A 15,662-nucleotide genomic window follows, 5' to 3' on the forward strand; every position below is an offset into this window, starting at 1 on the left:
GATTTTTAAAACTTTTAAGGCTTCCATTGAAGTCCAACGCGAGGTATCACTAACACGATAGAGAAGTCTAGATAGTTAAGTTTAAGTTTACAGCACAAGTCAATTTATTGGGGAAAAGATATCCCACGAATTAACATAGTTCAAAAGTAGATGAGTCTATTAAATGATAGCTAAATAAGGTCCGAGGTAAGAACTCGCTAGCTCACACGGTCTTCCCCACTTAAGCTTCATCACAAACCTGTCATTCATAATAAATATGAAAGCCACAGTCAGTGGGGAGTAACTCAGGGTTCTCCCAGCCACAATATGTCAAAATACAAGTAATTAGGAATTTAATTAAACAAACAAGCATAAGAATAAATACTTACGGTAATAAGAAAATCATGATTTGTGGGCACAAGAAAATAGGAATGGTAAAGCACAAACGAGAGAAGAATTATTAGGTCAAACTGTCACATATCAACCCGACTCAAATGTAAGACAATTACAAAGTATAGACTCAAACAAGACAACCCTCTAGACTCCAACCTCTTGGTAGGACGACGATCATAATACGGTCCTAGTCTAAACCTGGCCAGACTCTCGGGATGGACGACACCCGATTCGACAAACGATACCAAATCGTATCCAAGACTCGAAATATGGTACACCTAACCGTGCCCGAAAGTCGAGTAACCTCAAGCGGAACCTTGTCACCTACCCGTGACCCCCGGTCCGAAAAAGGCGGAAGGAAAAATAGCCCAACTCGGAAACAATGGCACCTAACCGTGACCCAATGTCCGAGGGCAAAATAAATAGGGAATGTCGAGTAGTCTCACAATGTAAAACGTCACATTCGGGTCCGAACAAGAACCATAACCATTATGCATGATCATAACATTAATGAGTCTTAAAGTAACCAATTATCGATAGGAAAGAAGATGCATGCATAGCTCAATCATTATTAGAAGTCGCAAGTGAAATAGAACAAACAGGGGACTCCCAGCAGGGTGGGGTACCGGCCGCCGGGCCACCGGCTGGGACAACATGCCAAAGTCAAAATTTAAATAAAACTTACAGTGCACTCCCAGCCGGTCAGTAGACCGGCTGCCGGTCACCCGGCTGGGAATACCACCAAATTTCAAAAACACATAAAACCTTCAGTGCGCTCCCAAATGGCCAAGAGACCAGCCGGATCTCACCCTACTGGGAATACGCCAAAACTCAAAATCACCTAAAACCTTCAGATGTACTCCCAGTGGTCAAGAGACCTTGCACGGCCACCCCCGGCTGGGGACTACGAGCTTTCTAAAATGTGGTCAAAATTTACAGGGATCTCCCAGCCGGTCACCCGGCTGGGACTACAAACACGCGGATTCCATGCAAAACACTTCCAAATCCATTTGAAACCAACAAAAATCGTTTTCCATCAATTGTTTACGTATCCTAGCATGATTCTAACTCGGAAAAACAACATATTTGAGCATGTGAATGGGTAATTTCGGATTCAAGAGATGTAGCATGAGATTTTCATCCAAACATGTGAGAATTGCAAACAAGCATGATATTCAACATCCAAATTAGCACCAATCATGAAAGATACAACTTTTAACATTCATATGAGATTATAACTTCATAAAACCACACAATTCTAACATAAAAGTCGAGTAACCCATCACCGTTACCTTTTTGCACTTCAATCTTCTAAAGACTCGTCAATGATGTAGCTATCCTCCTCCGGGTTGTCCAAGTTCTCCTCTAAACACAAAAATAAAGATATTAAGTCAAGAATCCACATCCCTGAAAGATGAGGATTTCGAAAAAGAGGAAAAGATGGCAACTTTCTTACTTAGAAACAAGGGAAATGAGAAAAGGAAGAGAATGGCGCGAAAAAGAACGAGATTGGTGAAGAATTGAGTGAATTATGGTGATTTTAGGGTTGAGAGCAAGGGTTTAACAATGGTGGAGTGGTTGTTGGGGAAAGTTCAGAAATTAGAATGAGGGAGATGAAGTTGTGAGGGTTTAGTGTAGAGGAAAGAGGAGAAAAAAGACCCATGAGTCAAGTTAAGCCCAATAACTCAAAATGAGTCGGTATCCACTAGAAATTTCGTCCCAAGTCTACTATAACTCGAGACGGAGAATAATATTATTAAAAATCTACACTATTATTACCGTTACGATATTTTATGAAAATAAGCTTTAAATAATAATTATTTAATAAAAATTACTTAAAAGTTTATTTAAAAATATTAAGAAAGTGCGGGGTGTTACAATCACCCCACCTTTTAAAAAGTTTCGCCCTCGAAACTTGAAACGAAAAGGTATTACCTTAAGAAAACAAACTAGGGTACTTGACACGCATGGAAGCTTCCGGCTCCCAAGTCTCTTCTTCTACGTCTCCACACTTCCACAAAACCTTCACCAAGGGCACCACTTTGCTCCTTAGCTTCTTCTCCTTCTTATCCAAGATACGAATCGGTCTCTCCTCGAAAGAAAGACTAGGCTCAAGCTCGGGAATCTCATTTTGCAACACGTGACTAGGGTCGCTAATGTATTTCCTAAGTTGAGAAACATGAAAGACATCATGAACTTTACCCAAACTCGGGGGCAAGTCCAACCTATAAGCCACGGCACCAATCCTCTTTATCACTTCATAGGGTCCAATGTACTTTGGACTCAACTTCCCTTTGACTCCAAATCTCTTTACTCCTTTCATCGGAGACACTTTCAAGAATACTTTATCTCCAACTTCAAACTCCAAGGGTCGACGGCGAACATCGGCATAAGACTTCACGATCTTGGGCGGCTTTCATTCTTTCACGGATGAGCTTCACTTGATCAATCGTCTCGGCTAACTTGTCGGGTCCTAGGTCACGAACATCACTTGCTTGATCCCAACAAATCGGACTTCGGCATTTCCTTCCATAAAGGGCTTCATAAGGGGCCATCTTGATAGAAGCATGATAACTATTGTTGTAAGAAAATTCCACCAAAGGTAAGCTCTTCTCCCAACTAGAATGAAAATCAAGGGCACAAGCACGCAACAAGTCTTCTAGAGTTTGAATTGTCCTCTCGGATTGTCCATCGGTAGCGGCATGAAAAGCGGTACTCATCAACAACTTACTACCCATAGCATCTTGTAAAGCTTTCCAAAATCTTGAACAAAACCTCGGGTCGCGATCCGAAATGATCTCCTTAGGAACACCATGGTAACGAACGATCTCATCAACATAAGCACTAGCAAGACGGTCTAGACTCCAAGTCTCTTTGATAGGAATGAACCTAGCATACTTGGTCAACCTATCCACAACAACCTATACGGCATCCTTTCCACCAACGGTCTTAGGCAAAGCCATCACAAAATCCATGGAAATGGACTCCCACTTCCATAAAGGAACATCCAATGGTTGTAGCAAACCACCGGGTCTCTTATGCTCGATCTTCACTTGTTGACAAGTAAGACACCTTCCAACATATGACACAATGTCATTCTTCATGTTAGGCTACCAAAACTGAAGCTTCAAATCCTTATACATCTTGTCTCCTCCGGGGTGAATCGAATAAGGTGATAGATGAGCTTCATCTAGAACTCTCTTCCTCAAGTCAACGGCATCGGGTACATACATGCGTCCTCGGTAACGGAGGTAACCTCTAGCATCAATCTCACAATCCTTTGCTTTCCCTTCAAGAAGCTTGGCTTGAAAACTTTTAAATGTAGCATCGTCCACAAGGCTATCTAGAATCTCACGGTGAAGAACGGGCTCGGCAACCATAGCACCAAGATAATCAAAACCACTCTCTACAAGTTGCAAACTTAACTTACGAAACTCGGCACAAAGGTCATCGGGGAGCACACGAATAGCCCTCAAGGGATGAGTAGACTTCCAACTAAGGGCATCGGCAACCATATTTGCCTTTCCTTCATGATACAACAACTCCATGTCGTAATCATTCACCAATTCCAACCATCGTCGTTGTCTCATATTCAAATCCTTTTGGGTGAAGATGTACCTCAAACTCTTATGGTCGGTGTAGATACGGCAATGGACTCCAATGAGGTAGTGTCTCCACATCTTCAAAGCATGAACGATGGCGGCTAATTCCAAATCATGAGTGGGATAGTTCACCTCATGAACCCTCAATTGTCGCGAAGCATAGGCAACAACTCTTCTATTTTGCATGAGAACACAACCCAAACCCATATTAGAAGCATCACAAAACACCTCAAAATCAACTCCATCCTCGGGCAAGGTCAACACGGGGGCGGTAGTCAACCTCTTCTTCAACTCTTGGAATGCACTTTCACAAGCTTCGGTCCACACAAACTTGGTCTCTTTCTTCAAAAGTTGAGTCATCGGTCTAGCAAGCTTGGAAAAATCTTTCACAAAGCGACGGTAGTAACCCGCCAAACCCAAGAAACTACGGATTTCACCAACATCGGTTGGACTCTTCCACTCAATCACGGCTTCAATCTTCGAAGGATCCACCATGACACCATCCTTATATATCACATGGCCTAGGAAAGACACCTTAGACAACCAAAATTCACATTTGGAGAATTTGGCAAACCACTTTTGACGACGGAGGATTCCCAAAATGATACGAAGGTGATCGGCATGCTCGGCTTCGGACTTGGAAAAGATGAGAATATCGTCGATGAAGACCACAACACACTTGTCTAAGAACTCACTAAAGGTCCGGTTCATTTGGTCCATGAAGATAGAAGGGGCATTGGTTAAACCAAAGGGCATCACCTTAAACTCGAAATGTCCATATCTCGTGCTAAAGGCGGTCTTAGGGATATCGGACTCACGAACGGGAATTTGGTGATAACCGGATCTCAAATCAATTTTGCAGAAAGTAGAAGCACCTTTGAGTTGACCAAACAAATCTTCAATCCTTGGTAGAGGATACTTGTTCTTGATGGTAACACGGTTAAGCTCACGGTAGTCAATGCAAAGTCTCATGGATCCATCTTTCTTCTTCACAAAGAGAACGGGAGCACCCCAAGGCGAGGCACTAGGTCTAATGAATCCTTTCTCAATCATCTCATCAAGTTGCTTTCTCAACTCCTTCAACTCGGTTGGCGCCATACGGTACGGGGCTTTAGCAATCGGACCGGTTCCGGGTACAAGGTCGATAGAAAACTCAACATCACGCTCGGGAGGAATCCCGGGCAATTCTTCGGGAAAGACATCGGCGAACTCACAAACCACGGGCACTTCTTCGATCTTTGGTAAGGAAGGGGAGGTCGAAGTCACCACACAAAGAAAGATTTGGTAACCTTTCCTCCTCATACTCATCAACTTCAAAGCGGAAATCAACTTCACACCTTCTTGGGAACGGACTCCTCTATAGGACACACGAGTGCCTAACGGACTCTTGAGGCGAATCTTTTGGTCTCTACACTCGAATCTTGCATCATACTTTGACAACCAATCCATACCCAAAATTACATCGAATTCCTCAAGGGGAAAACGAAGTAGGTTAGCGGGGAATAAGGTTCCCGAAATAGAGATAGGAATGTCGGAGAAAGTGAGGGAACAAGAGAACATCTCTCCGGAAGGTAAGGATATAGATGTTTCCTCACTAGGAATAGGTTCAATGGCTAGCTTTTCGGAGAATTTGGAAGATATAAAAGATAAAGATGCGCCGGTATCAAATAGAATAAGGCAAGGTTGATCAAAAATCGAGAACATACCCGTAATGATATCGGGATGAGCGGCGGCTTCGGCACGGCTCATGACGAAGATAGTTCCTCTTGGCCTAGCATTTAGAGTTGGAGCATTCTTCTTCTCGGGCCAATCGGCAACACGATGTCCGGGCTTCTTACAATGAAAGCAAGTCAAGGGCTTACCATAGCATCCAACTCCGGGGTGTAGAGCTTGTCTACAATGGTAGCACTTACGGTCCTTCTCAAGTTCATTAGTTGGTGTGGGAACTTGTCCTCTAGGTTCTTGTGCTCTTGGTCCTTGCCCTCCATAGTCTTGCATCCTTGGCACAAACCTCCTCTTGTTGGCATAGTTGGAAGTAGAAGGTACAAATGGCCTCTTGCCATGAAAGTTAGAACGATAAGAATGAGAAGAGGAGTGGGTTTTGGAATCTTCTTCAATGGCCTTCAAAGAGCTTTCGGCCCAAATAGCATCATCATAGACTTCCACAAAGGTAGTTGAGCTTCTTCTCACCATGCTTTCCACCTTAGGATTCAACTTGTTCTTGTAGAAGTAGACACGATCCTCTTCATCTTTCACGAACTTGGAGGCATAATGAGCAAGTTCATTAAACTTGTCGGTGTAGGCTTGAATTGATAGCTTCCCTTGCTTGAAGTCCATAAATTCCTTCAATCTTTGTTGCTTGAGCTCCTTAGGGTAGAAGAGGGTCTCCACAAGTGACTTGAAGCGGTTCCAATCAAAGTTGGGGTCTTGAGTAGCGGTAGGACCGGTCAAAGTCCACCACCTATCGGCTTCCTTCACAAGAAAGTGAGAGGCTAATCTCACCTTGTCCTCCTCTCGGGCATCAAAGAGAGAGAAGTTCTTCTCCATATCACGAAACCACTCCGAGAGAGCAACGGGATCCACTTCACCACCATAGGTCCTAGCCTTGTTCCTTGCTAGTTGACTTGCAATCCAAGCATAACTTCCTTGACGGTTAGCTTCGGGTGCAGGGGGAGCGGGTTGAGCATTTTGTTGATTAGCAAGTACTTGAGTGAGGGCTTGCATGATAGCATTTTCCACATTGGTCGCTCGTACCATCTTTTCGCACAAGAGCAAACACGTTAGAACCTATCACAAAACATACACAAAAAGGCTACCAACTTAGGTCCTTAATTCTACCCATCTCTCATTCATTATTCAAGGTCAAGTAAGAATTTTAAGTTGGGGTACACGTGTGTGCGTCGGGAGCAATATATGCTCTGATACCACTTGTAACACCCCGGCCCAAACCGGGTCGGGAGCGGTTACTTATGATAGCTCACCAGGCTGTGTACATGGCTCACAGATCAACACGGGTCCTTTATAGAGCATTTTGTCCTCACTCATGCGCATCCCGGAAACCTTCCCAGGAGGTCACCCATCCTAAGACTACTCCCAGCCAAGCACGCTTAACTTTGGAGTTCTTTCGCATGGATGACCATAAAAGAAAGTGCACTTTGTTGATATGAGTAGTACTTCCAATCCCTTTAAGCACTAGTCATTTAAGCCTATCACGGACCTCTTCGATTCTGTGGGGTGTTACAGTCACCCCCACTTGAAGAACGCAACGTCCTCGTTGCGCCTGGGAGCATAACCGCTAACCCAGAATCCTCCCCCGCTAGGTGTGTGATCACAATGGAGCGTATAACCACTGCCTCCAGAAGCGTATAACAACTGCCTCCGATCACCACACGGTCGCAGGGTTCCTCTGATACCAACTGTGACACCCCTCGTTGAGGTGACTAAAAGTGACTAGTAAATCGTGGCGGAAACACGAGATTTTTAAAACTTTTAAGGCTTCCATTGAAGTCCAACGCGAGGTATCACTAACACGATAGAGAAGTCTAGATAGTTAAGTTTAAGTTTACAGCACAAGTCAATTTATTGGGGAAAAGATATCCCACGAATTAACATAGTTCAAAAGTAGATGAGTCTATTAAATGATAGCTAAATAAGGTCCGAGGTAAGAACTCGCTAGCGCACACGGTCTTCCCCACTTAAGCTTCATCACAAACCTGTCATTCATAATAAATATGAAAGCCACAGTCAGTGGGGAGTAACTCAGGGTTCTCCCAGCCACAATATGTCAAAATACAAGTAATTAGGAATTTAATTAATCAAACAAGCATAAGAATAAATACTTACGGTAATAAGAAAATCATGATTTGTGGGCACAAGAAAATAGGAATGGTAAAGCACAAACGAGAGAAGAATTATTAGGTCAAACTGTCACATATCAACCCGACTCAAATGTAAGACAATTACAAAGTATAGACTCAAACAAGACAACCCTCTAAACTCCAACCTCTTGGTAGGACGACGATCATAATACGGTCCTAGTCTAAACCTGGCCAGACTCTCGGGATGGACGACACCCGATTCGACAAACGATACCAAATCGTATCCAAGACTCGAAATATGGTACACCTAACCGTGCCCGAAAGTCGAGTAACCTCAAGCGGAACCTTGTCACCTAACCGTGACCCCCGGTCCGAAAAAGGCGGAAGGAAAAATAGCCCAACTCGGAAACAATGGCACCTAACCGTGACCCAATGTCCGAGGGCAAAATAAATAGGGAATGTCGAGTAGTCTCACAATGTAAAACGTCACACTCGGGTCCGAACAAGAACCATAACTATTATGCATGATCATAACATTAATGAGTCTTAAAGTAACCAATTATCGATAGGAAAGAAGATGCATGCATAGCTCAATCATTATTAGAAGTCGCAAGTGAAATAGAACAAACAGGGGACTCCCAAATGTGGTGGTGTACCGGCCGGCCACCGGGCCGGGACAACATGCCAAAGTCAAAATTTAAATAAAACTTACAAGTGCACTCCCAGGTAGGTCAAGAGATCGGCCGCCGGTCACCCTACTGGGAATACGGCCAAATTTCAAAAACACATAAAACCTTCATGCGCTCCCAAATGGTCAAGAGACCGGCCACGGCCACTCGGTGAATACGCCCAAAACTCAAAATCACCTAAAACCTTCATCAGACTCCCAGGTCCGGTCAAGAGACCGGCTGCCGGTCACCCTACTGGGACTACAGCTTTCTAAAATGTGCTCAAAATTTACGGGGATCTCCCAGTAGGTCAAGAGACCGGCATTTCGATCACCCTACTGGGACTACAAACACGCGGATTCCATGCAAAACACTTCCAAACCATTTGAAACCAACAAAAATCGTTTCCCATCAATTGTTTACGTATCCTAGCATGATTCTAACTCGGAAAAACAACATATTTGAGCATGTGAATGGGTAATTTCGGATTCAAGAGATGTAGCATGAGATTTTCATCCAAACATGTGAGAATTGCAAACAAGCATGATATTCAACATCCAAATTAGCACCAATCATGAAAGATACAACTTTTAACATTCATATGAGATTATAACTACATAAAACCACACAATTCTAACATAAAAGTCGAGTAACCCATCACCGTTACCTTTTTGCACTTCAATCTTCTAAAGACTCGTCAATGATGTAGCTATCCTCCTCCGGGTTGTCCAAGTTCTCCCCTAAACACAAAAATAAAGATATTAAGTCAAGAATCCACATCCTTGAAAGATGAGGATTTCGAAAAAGAGGAAAATATGGCAACTTTCTTACTTAGAAACAAGGGAAATGAGAAAATGAAGAGAATGGCGCGAAAAAGAACGAGATTGGTGAAGAATTGAGTGAATTATGGTGATTTTAGGGTTGAGAGCAAGGGTTTAACAATGGTGGAGTGGTTGTTGGGGAAATTTCAGAAATTAGAATGAGGGAGATGAAGTTGTGAGGGTTTAGTTGGGGGTTAGTGTAGAGGAAAGAGGAGAGAAAAGACCCATGAGTCAAGTTAAGCCCAATAACTCAAAATGAGTCGGTATCCACTAGAATTTTCGTCCCAAGTCTACTATAACTCGAGACGGAGAATAATATTATTAAAAATCTACACTATTATTACCGTTACGATATTTTATGAAAATAAGCTTTAAATAATAATTATTTAATAAAAATTACTTAAAAGTTTATTTAAAAATATTAAGAAAGTGCGGGGTGTTACACCATGGCTTTGAAAAAGGCTCTAGTTTGCTCAAGGACACCCAATTTTTCTAAGGTATCTTCACATATAAACTTGGTGGATTGAAATGATTTTCTAGCAAACTTGGCAAAAGTGTCCCTATGGGATTTTGAAATGAAAATTACCTCCGGATAGTTTGCAAGTTGATCAATTTCCGGAGTAGTAGATGTTGTTGCTCCCATGGGAGGTTGTTGTTGTTGTACTTCCAAGTTTGGGTTTGCTACCACCATAGCCAATGCTTTCTTTGCTTGAAGAGCCTTTTGCCTTAATGAAAGTGTCTTTGCCTTTGGTACCTTTGCCTTTGTTGCCTTTGTTTCTCCCTTAGTCCTTGCCATTGATGAATTAACTAAGAAAGGAGTGAAAAATCTTTAATTTCTAGTATACCCAAATTGATTTAAAGATGAAAGGCTTTGCCTTTATGAATTCAAAAATCGACTCAAAGGTTGGAGATTTTGTGCTTGGTTTTGATTTTTGTTGAAAAAGGAGTGATTGATTTGTTGTTAAAAGGATATTATGATTTGATTTTGGTGAATGTTGTTGAGGAATTTTGTTTTTGTGATGGAGAGGATGAGGGTTTTGAGGGTTTTGAGTAGTGTTATGAATGAAGGAATGAAGAAATGAATGTGGGAGGGGGTTTATAAAACCCGAAAATTTTGAACTGCAGGGGCAAGACGGGCGGATTGTGCTCGGGACGGGCGGATTCCGCCTTTTCTGGGTTTGGAAAATCTCGCCTAAAGACGGGCGTCTTTCAGTGAAGACGCTCGGATTTGCAAACACGGGACGGGCGGATTCTGTAGAAGACGGGCGGATTTCAGTCCAGGAATTTTTCTTGTTTTCCTCAGCCAAGAAGACGGGCGTCTTCTACCCAATACGTCCGGATTAATTGATGACGGGCGGATTCTCCTGAATCCGCTCGGATTCGACCCCTTTGTACCCGGATTCAGTTCCATCCGTGTACAATGTATATCCCTTGTCATTCTTCCATTCTTCTTCATATATTGTGTTCTTCATTGTGGGGGCACTACTAAGGCATGGATAGCCTAGGCAATTGCTATTCCCACAGTAAGCTAAAGCACTACACATTAATTGAAATTATTAGTCCCTCCCTCACTTCTCTCAAACATGATAATTATCTTGATCAAAGTATAAAAATCCAAAAATAACAAAAATGCAATACAAGAATTGAAATTCAAGTTAGGGAGTTAGAAATATTTACAAATGGTTGTTTAGGGAGGACTCCACCAAACTCTCATTTTTGATGAGATGTCAAGTGGGCATGTTCAAGGTGTTGTTGATGTTGTTCAACACCTTGAAAAACTAATCAAAAGCTTGTTCATTATCATGATAGAGGTCTTCAATAGACCTTGGCCCTTGTTGTCGGTCTTGATCGATGGCATTACCAATGTAGGGATTAAAAATCCTTTCAAATTCGTCGTCCCAAAGACCACATACTTCATTAAGTTGATCATTGAAAATCTCTTGATTTGATGGAGACAACTTTCCCATTTCCTTTTCTTGGCCAATGAGGCCATCTTCTTCATTGCTTGTCTTTGATGAGCTTTGCAAGCTCTCTTTGTCACAATTCACTTGCTTTTTGAATGGAGCATCTTCAATTTTCTTTTTCCATTGGAGTTCTGACTTCTTCCTTTCATCCTTCCGACTATAATGATCGATCATAAAACACGGTTCATGTAAACGGGGATCTCGCATAGTCTTGTCAAGATTAAAAGTTATACTCTCATCTCCCACTTCTAGAGTGAGCTCACCATGTTTTACATCAATCACCGCACCCGCGGTGTGTAAGAAGGGTCTTCCTAGAATGATTGGAATGTTGGAATCTTCCTCCATATCAACAATGACAAAGTCCACCGGGATGAAAAACTTTTCAATTCGCACGGGGACATCTTCCCATATCCCTAATGGTGTCTTCGTCGATCTATAGGCCATTTGGAGTGTGATATTGGTGCATTTAAGCTTTGTTGATCGTGGTGTCGCCAATGGTACACGGTATTGAGAAGCTTCCCGGATCCTTTAGTTTTGGAGGTGAACTCCCTTAAAGTATTGCACTACTCACCTTAGTGAAGGCGATAGTCTCAAGTTTCCGGATCGACTTCTTCTTTGTGAGGATGTCTTTCATGTATTTCGCATAGGCCGGCACGTGATTGATTAATTCCGTGAAAGGAATTGAGACTTCCAAATCCTTCACAATTTCCATAAACTTTCCAAGTTGGTCATCAAATTTGGGCTTGGCATGACGACTTAGAAAAGGAAGTCTAATCACAATGGGCTCCTTCTCCTTGGCCTTGTCTTCACTTTTCTTTGAAATCTCTTCTTTTGATGATTCTCCATCTTTGGAGTTTTGCACAATTTCTTCCTTATCACTAGCTTCCACAACTTCATCCTCAACTTGCTTCTTCGGCGCTTTATACCTTGTACCACTTCTCAAGTGAATGGCACTAACCGTTTCATGTCTTGGGGGATTACTTTGAGGTGGTAATTGCCCCTTTTGTCTTTGTGAGTTTGAAGATGCTAGTTGAGTCAATTGTGTTTCCAACATCTTGGTGTGAGCTAGAATGTTGTTGATGGTGGTTTCTTTTGCTTGACTATCTTTTTGCATTTGAGTGAAAAACTCTTGTTGATTCTTTTGCATTTGGAGGACTGCTTTTTGAACATCAAAACCTTGGTCATTTTGGTGATTGTATGGATTTTGGTTTTGGTAACCTTGGTTTTGGTTGAAAAAGGGTCTTTGATTTTGGTTTCTCATGGGAGGTAGGGTGTATGTTGTTTGAGGGTTTTGAACATTTTGGCTTTTGTAGGAGAGATTTGGATGAAACTTGGTGTTTTCATTGTAATAGTTGGAATAAGGGGTATCACTCTTGTATGCTTGGAAAGCATTCACTTGTTCATTTGTTCCCCTACATTCACCTTGGTCATGTCCCAAAGTTACACAATTCTCACATATCCCACTTGGGATTGATGAGGATGCCGTCATGGCATTAACATGATGCTTTGGTGATTTTGAGGCTTCTTCAAGTCTAGCCATGGCTTGTTCAAACTTCAAATTGATTGTGTTAATGTGAGCACTAAGTTGAGCACCCAATTGAGTAACGGAGTCCACTTCATGCCTTCCTCCTCTAGTAGCCTTGCGAGGCCTACTATATTGTGAGTTATGGACCGCCATTTCCTCAATCTTGTTCCATGTTTGATTGTCATCAACTTCGGTGAACATTCCATTTGATCCCATGTTGAGAATGTTCCTTGAATCTTCATATAAACCGTTCCAAAATTGTTGTTCCAAGAACCACTCGCTAAGTCCATGGTGAGGACATGAGCGACAAATTCCCTTAAACCGCTCCCAAGATTCATACAAAGATTTTTCATCCCTTTGCTTAAAACCCGTAATTTGAGCTCTTAGTTGAAGGAAATGTAGATCTTTATACATATTAACATACTCATATATGTCTAAACTAATTTGTCATAAAATTAAAACGGATCTTATGCATGCAAACAATAAAATAAATAGAGGAGAAATCATGTCCTTACATTGTAGATTTCGGCTATTAGGGCACAAGAGAGATCACCTATCTCCCTTGTTCTTGAGCTTTTCCAATGGAAGAATAAAGATCTAAGTGTAAGATCTCTCCCTATGTTTTATACCCAAGGCTCCTCTTAATTTTAATTAATATTACAATACTAGTATAATATTAATCAAGGTAGAAAATTGAACCAAAAATAAATATAAAACTCTTATATATTTCGGTTTTTATGAGAGAGGAAGAGAGGATTTTATCTCACTAGAAATCTCTATATTTGATGATGGAATAGAATGAATAATAATCTACAACATTTTGTATATTATTGGGTAAAATTATAAGAAAAACAATGATGAATTTTTCTTCCCAAAACCGTGTAAGAGGAGAGGGAAAGGGAAGCCAATGCATGGACTTATTTGTCTTCACAATGCACCATAGGCTTGCATGGCTACTAAAGCAAAACAATCATTATGTTTAGCTACTAATTAAACAATTAATTAGCTTAAACCTCTTCCTATATTTCGGTCCATTTGGTAATATGGAAACCATATTATTTTTGTCAATTGTCTATATGTTACATGTCATATGTCACATATATTTGTTATGTATTTTTAACATATTAAAAATCGACGTATTAATAAAATACGTCACATACAAAAATCGACTTAGTAATTTCATAATTACTTGTGCCAAAATATTTTACCATTTATAAATCACAACAGATTGTATTTATAACAATTCATTCAAATTTAATTGTTACATTAAACAATTTATTTCATCCGAGTAATTATACAATTTAATTACTCAGACCGTATCTCATTTAATCACATTTCAATATGATACGTAAATTTTACTTCCAAAATCGTCCGTCAATTTTCAAGTAATTTAATTAACTCGTAACATTATACGATTAATTAAATAATCAATTAAGAGTGTTGCCCTATAGGTATGACCTAGGGGGTCAACTGATCACCACCGTCACACGACAAGAATGTCAAACTCTAGTCACCAATCATTACCGATATATGTTGACCGATTGACATAACAAAATTACTTCCCAATTGTATTCTATATAATGAGATTTAAACACGTGATCATCATGATCAACAGTCGTGATCGCATTATTGTCGGAGGACACATATTCCAACAATCTCCCACTTGTCCTCGACAAGTGTGCGTCAACAATTCTCTTGTCCTATTACTATCTCCCACTCAATGCAAGGTCTCTTTCAGTCGTACTTGCAAGTGATCATATCGAGAGTGGTTTCCTCGATCCGAGAATAACGATTGACCGGATTTATCCACTCGGATACCTTCCGAGCGTGGCCACGCATTTACGATTCATTACTCCTCGAGTGGCCCGGAGATATTGTTATAACCCTGACTAGGGATGGACAATTCCTATCGCACTCATTCCCTTCGACTAGCCACAGCCATCATAACCCAAAATATGCCCATTTGACCCCATTTACGAAGGTCGTAGTAACACAAATCAAAGTTAATTTGAAACTGTGCCATCTTAGGAGAATAGTCTTTAGTCAAAAGAATCGACTCATTTGAATACTATAGTAGCTCTCGCCACGACCAGGCTATATAAATTTGCCAGAACTCTATAAGCGGTCATTAGGCCCGACAAAATGTTCCTAACAGTCTGCCTATGTGATCGACTAGTCATCTCACATGACTCTATGGCACTTGAACTTGCCATCATTCGCATCACACTCTAGTCACTTCGAGACGTCACCTCATACAAGTAACTATGGGCAAAAACAATGTTAATCCATGTTCACTTTAACGGGGTTCAATTGTCTCTACAACATGTTTGGATATAACAATGTACAAAGTGAGTTAATAATAACTCAAACGACAAATGTCGACATCACACTCGGGTAGTCAATATCAAATTACAAACTCGTGATGTTTATCATAAGTGTAAACACTTATTGATTGCAATAGAAGTTTAACATCTCATGTGTCCATGTGTTCAAACTTCTTACACTTGCAATTTCCTTCACATTCATGTTCTCATACCATGAATTTTACCAAGTACACATCAAGGTTCTCGACCTTGGTTTTGGTTCCTTAACTTGAAAGAACTTTCTTATCGATCATCTCATAACGAACGAATTTGCAATGAATAATACAACTTGTACCGATCAAGTATTCCATCCACACACAATGCACTAGGTATATGTTTTGTAGAATCTTGTAACAATTGACAAGATTATTAGCTTAGTACTTCTCACAAGTTCTAGCTTAACTAGGAAAGATTATCTTTGAAAAACTTCTTATTCAACCAACCATCTTTCCAAAACTTCTCATTTCTCTTTTCAAATTTGAAAGATTTGGGATTCTCATAAATCCTTATATGTGCTCGGATCTTCTAC

General features: G+C 41.0%; 1 non-coding gene across 1 annotated transcript; it reads left to right on the forward strand.

Moving 5' to 3' along the window:
* Nucleotides 1–13,053: 13,053 nt before the first annotated feature.
* Nucleotides 13,054–13,160, forward strand: LOC141603415 (small nucleolar RNA R71). Its single transcript, XR_012525294.1, has one exon. It is a non-coding gene; the product is annotated as a small nucleolar RNA R71 (small nucleolar RNA).
* Nucleotides 13,161–15,662: the final 2,502 nt, after the last annotated feature.

Source organism: Silene latifolia, chromosome 9 (genome assembly GCF_048544455.1).
Source record: "Silene latifolia isolate original U9 population chromosome 9, ASM4854445v1, whole genome shotgun sequence".
Classification (NCBI taxonomy): domain Eukaryota; kingdom Viridiplantae; phylum Streptophyta; class Magnoliopsida; order Caryophyllales; family Caryophyllaceae; genus Silene; species Silene latifolia.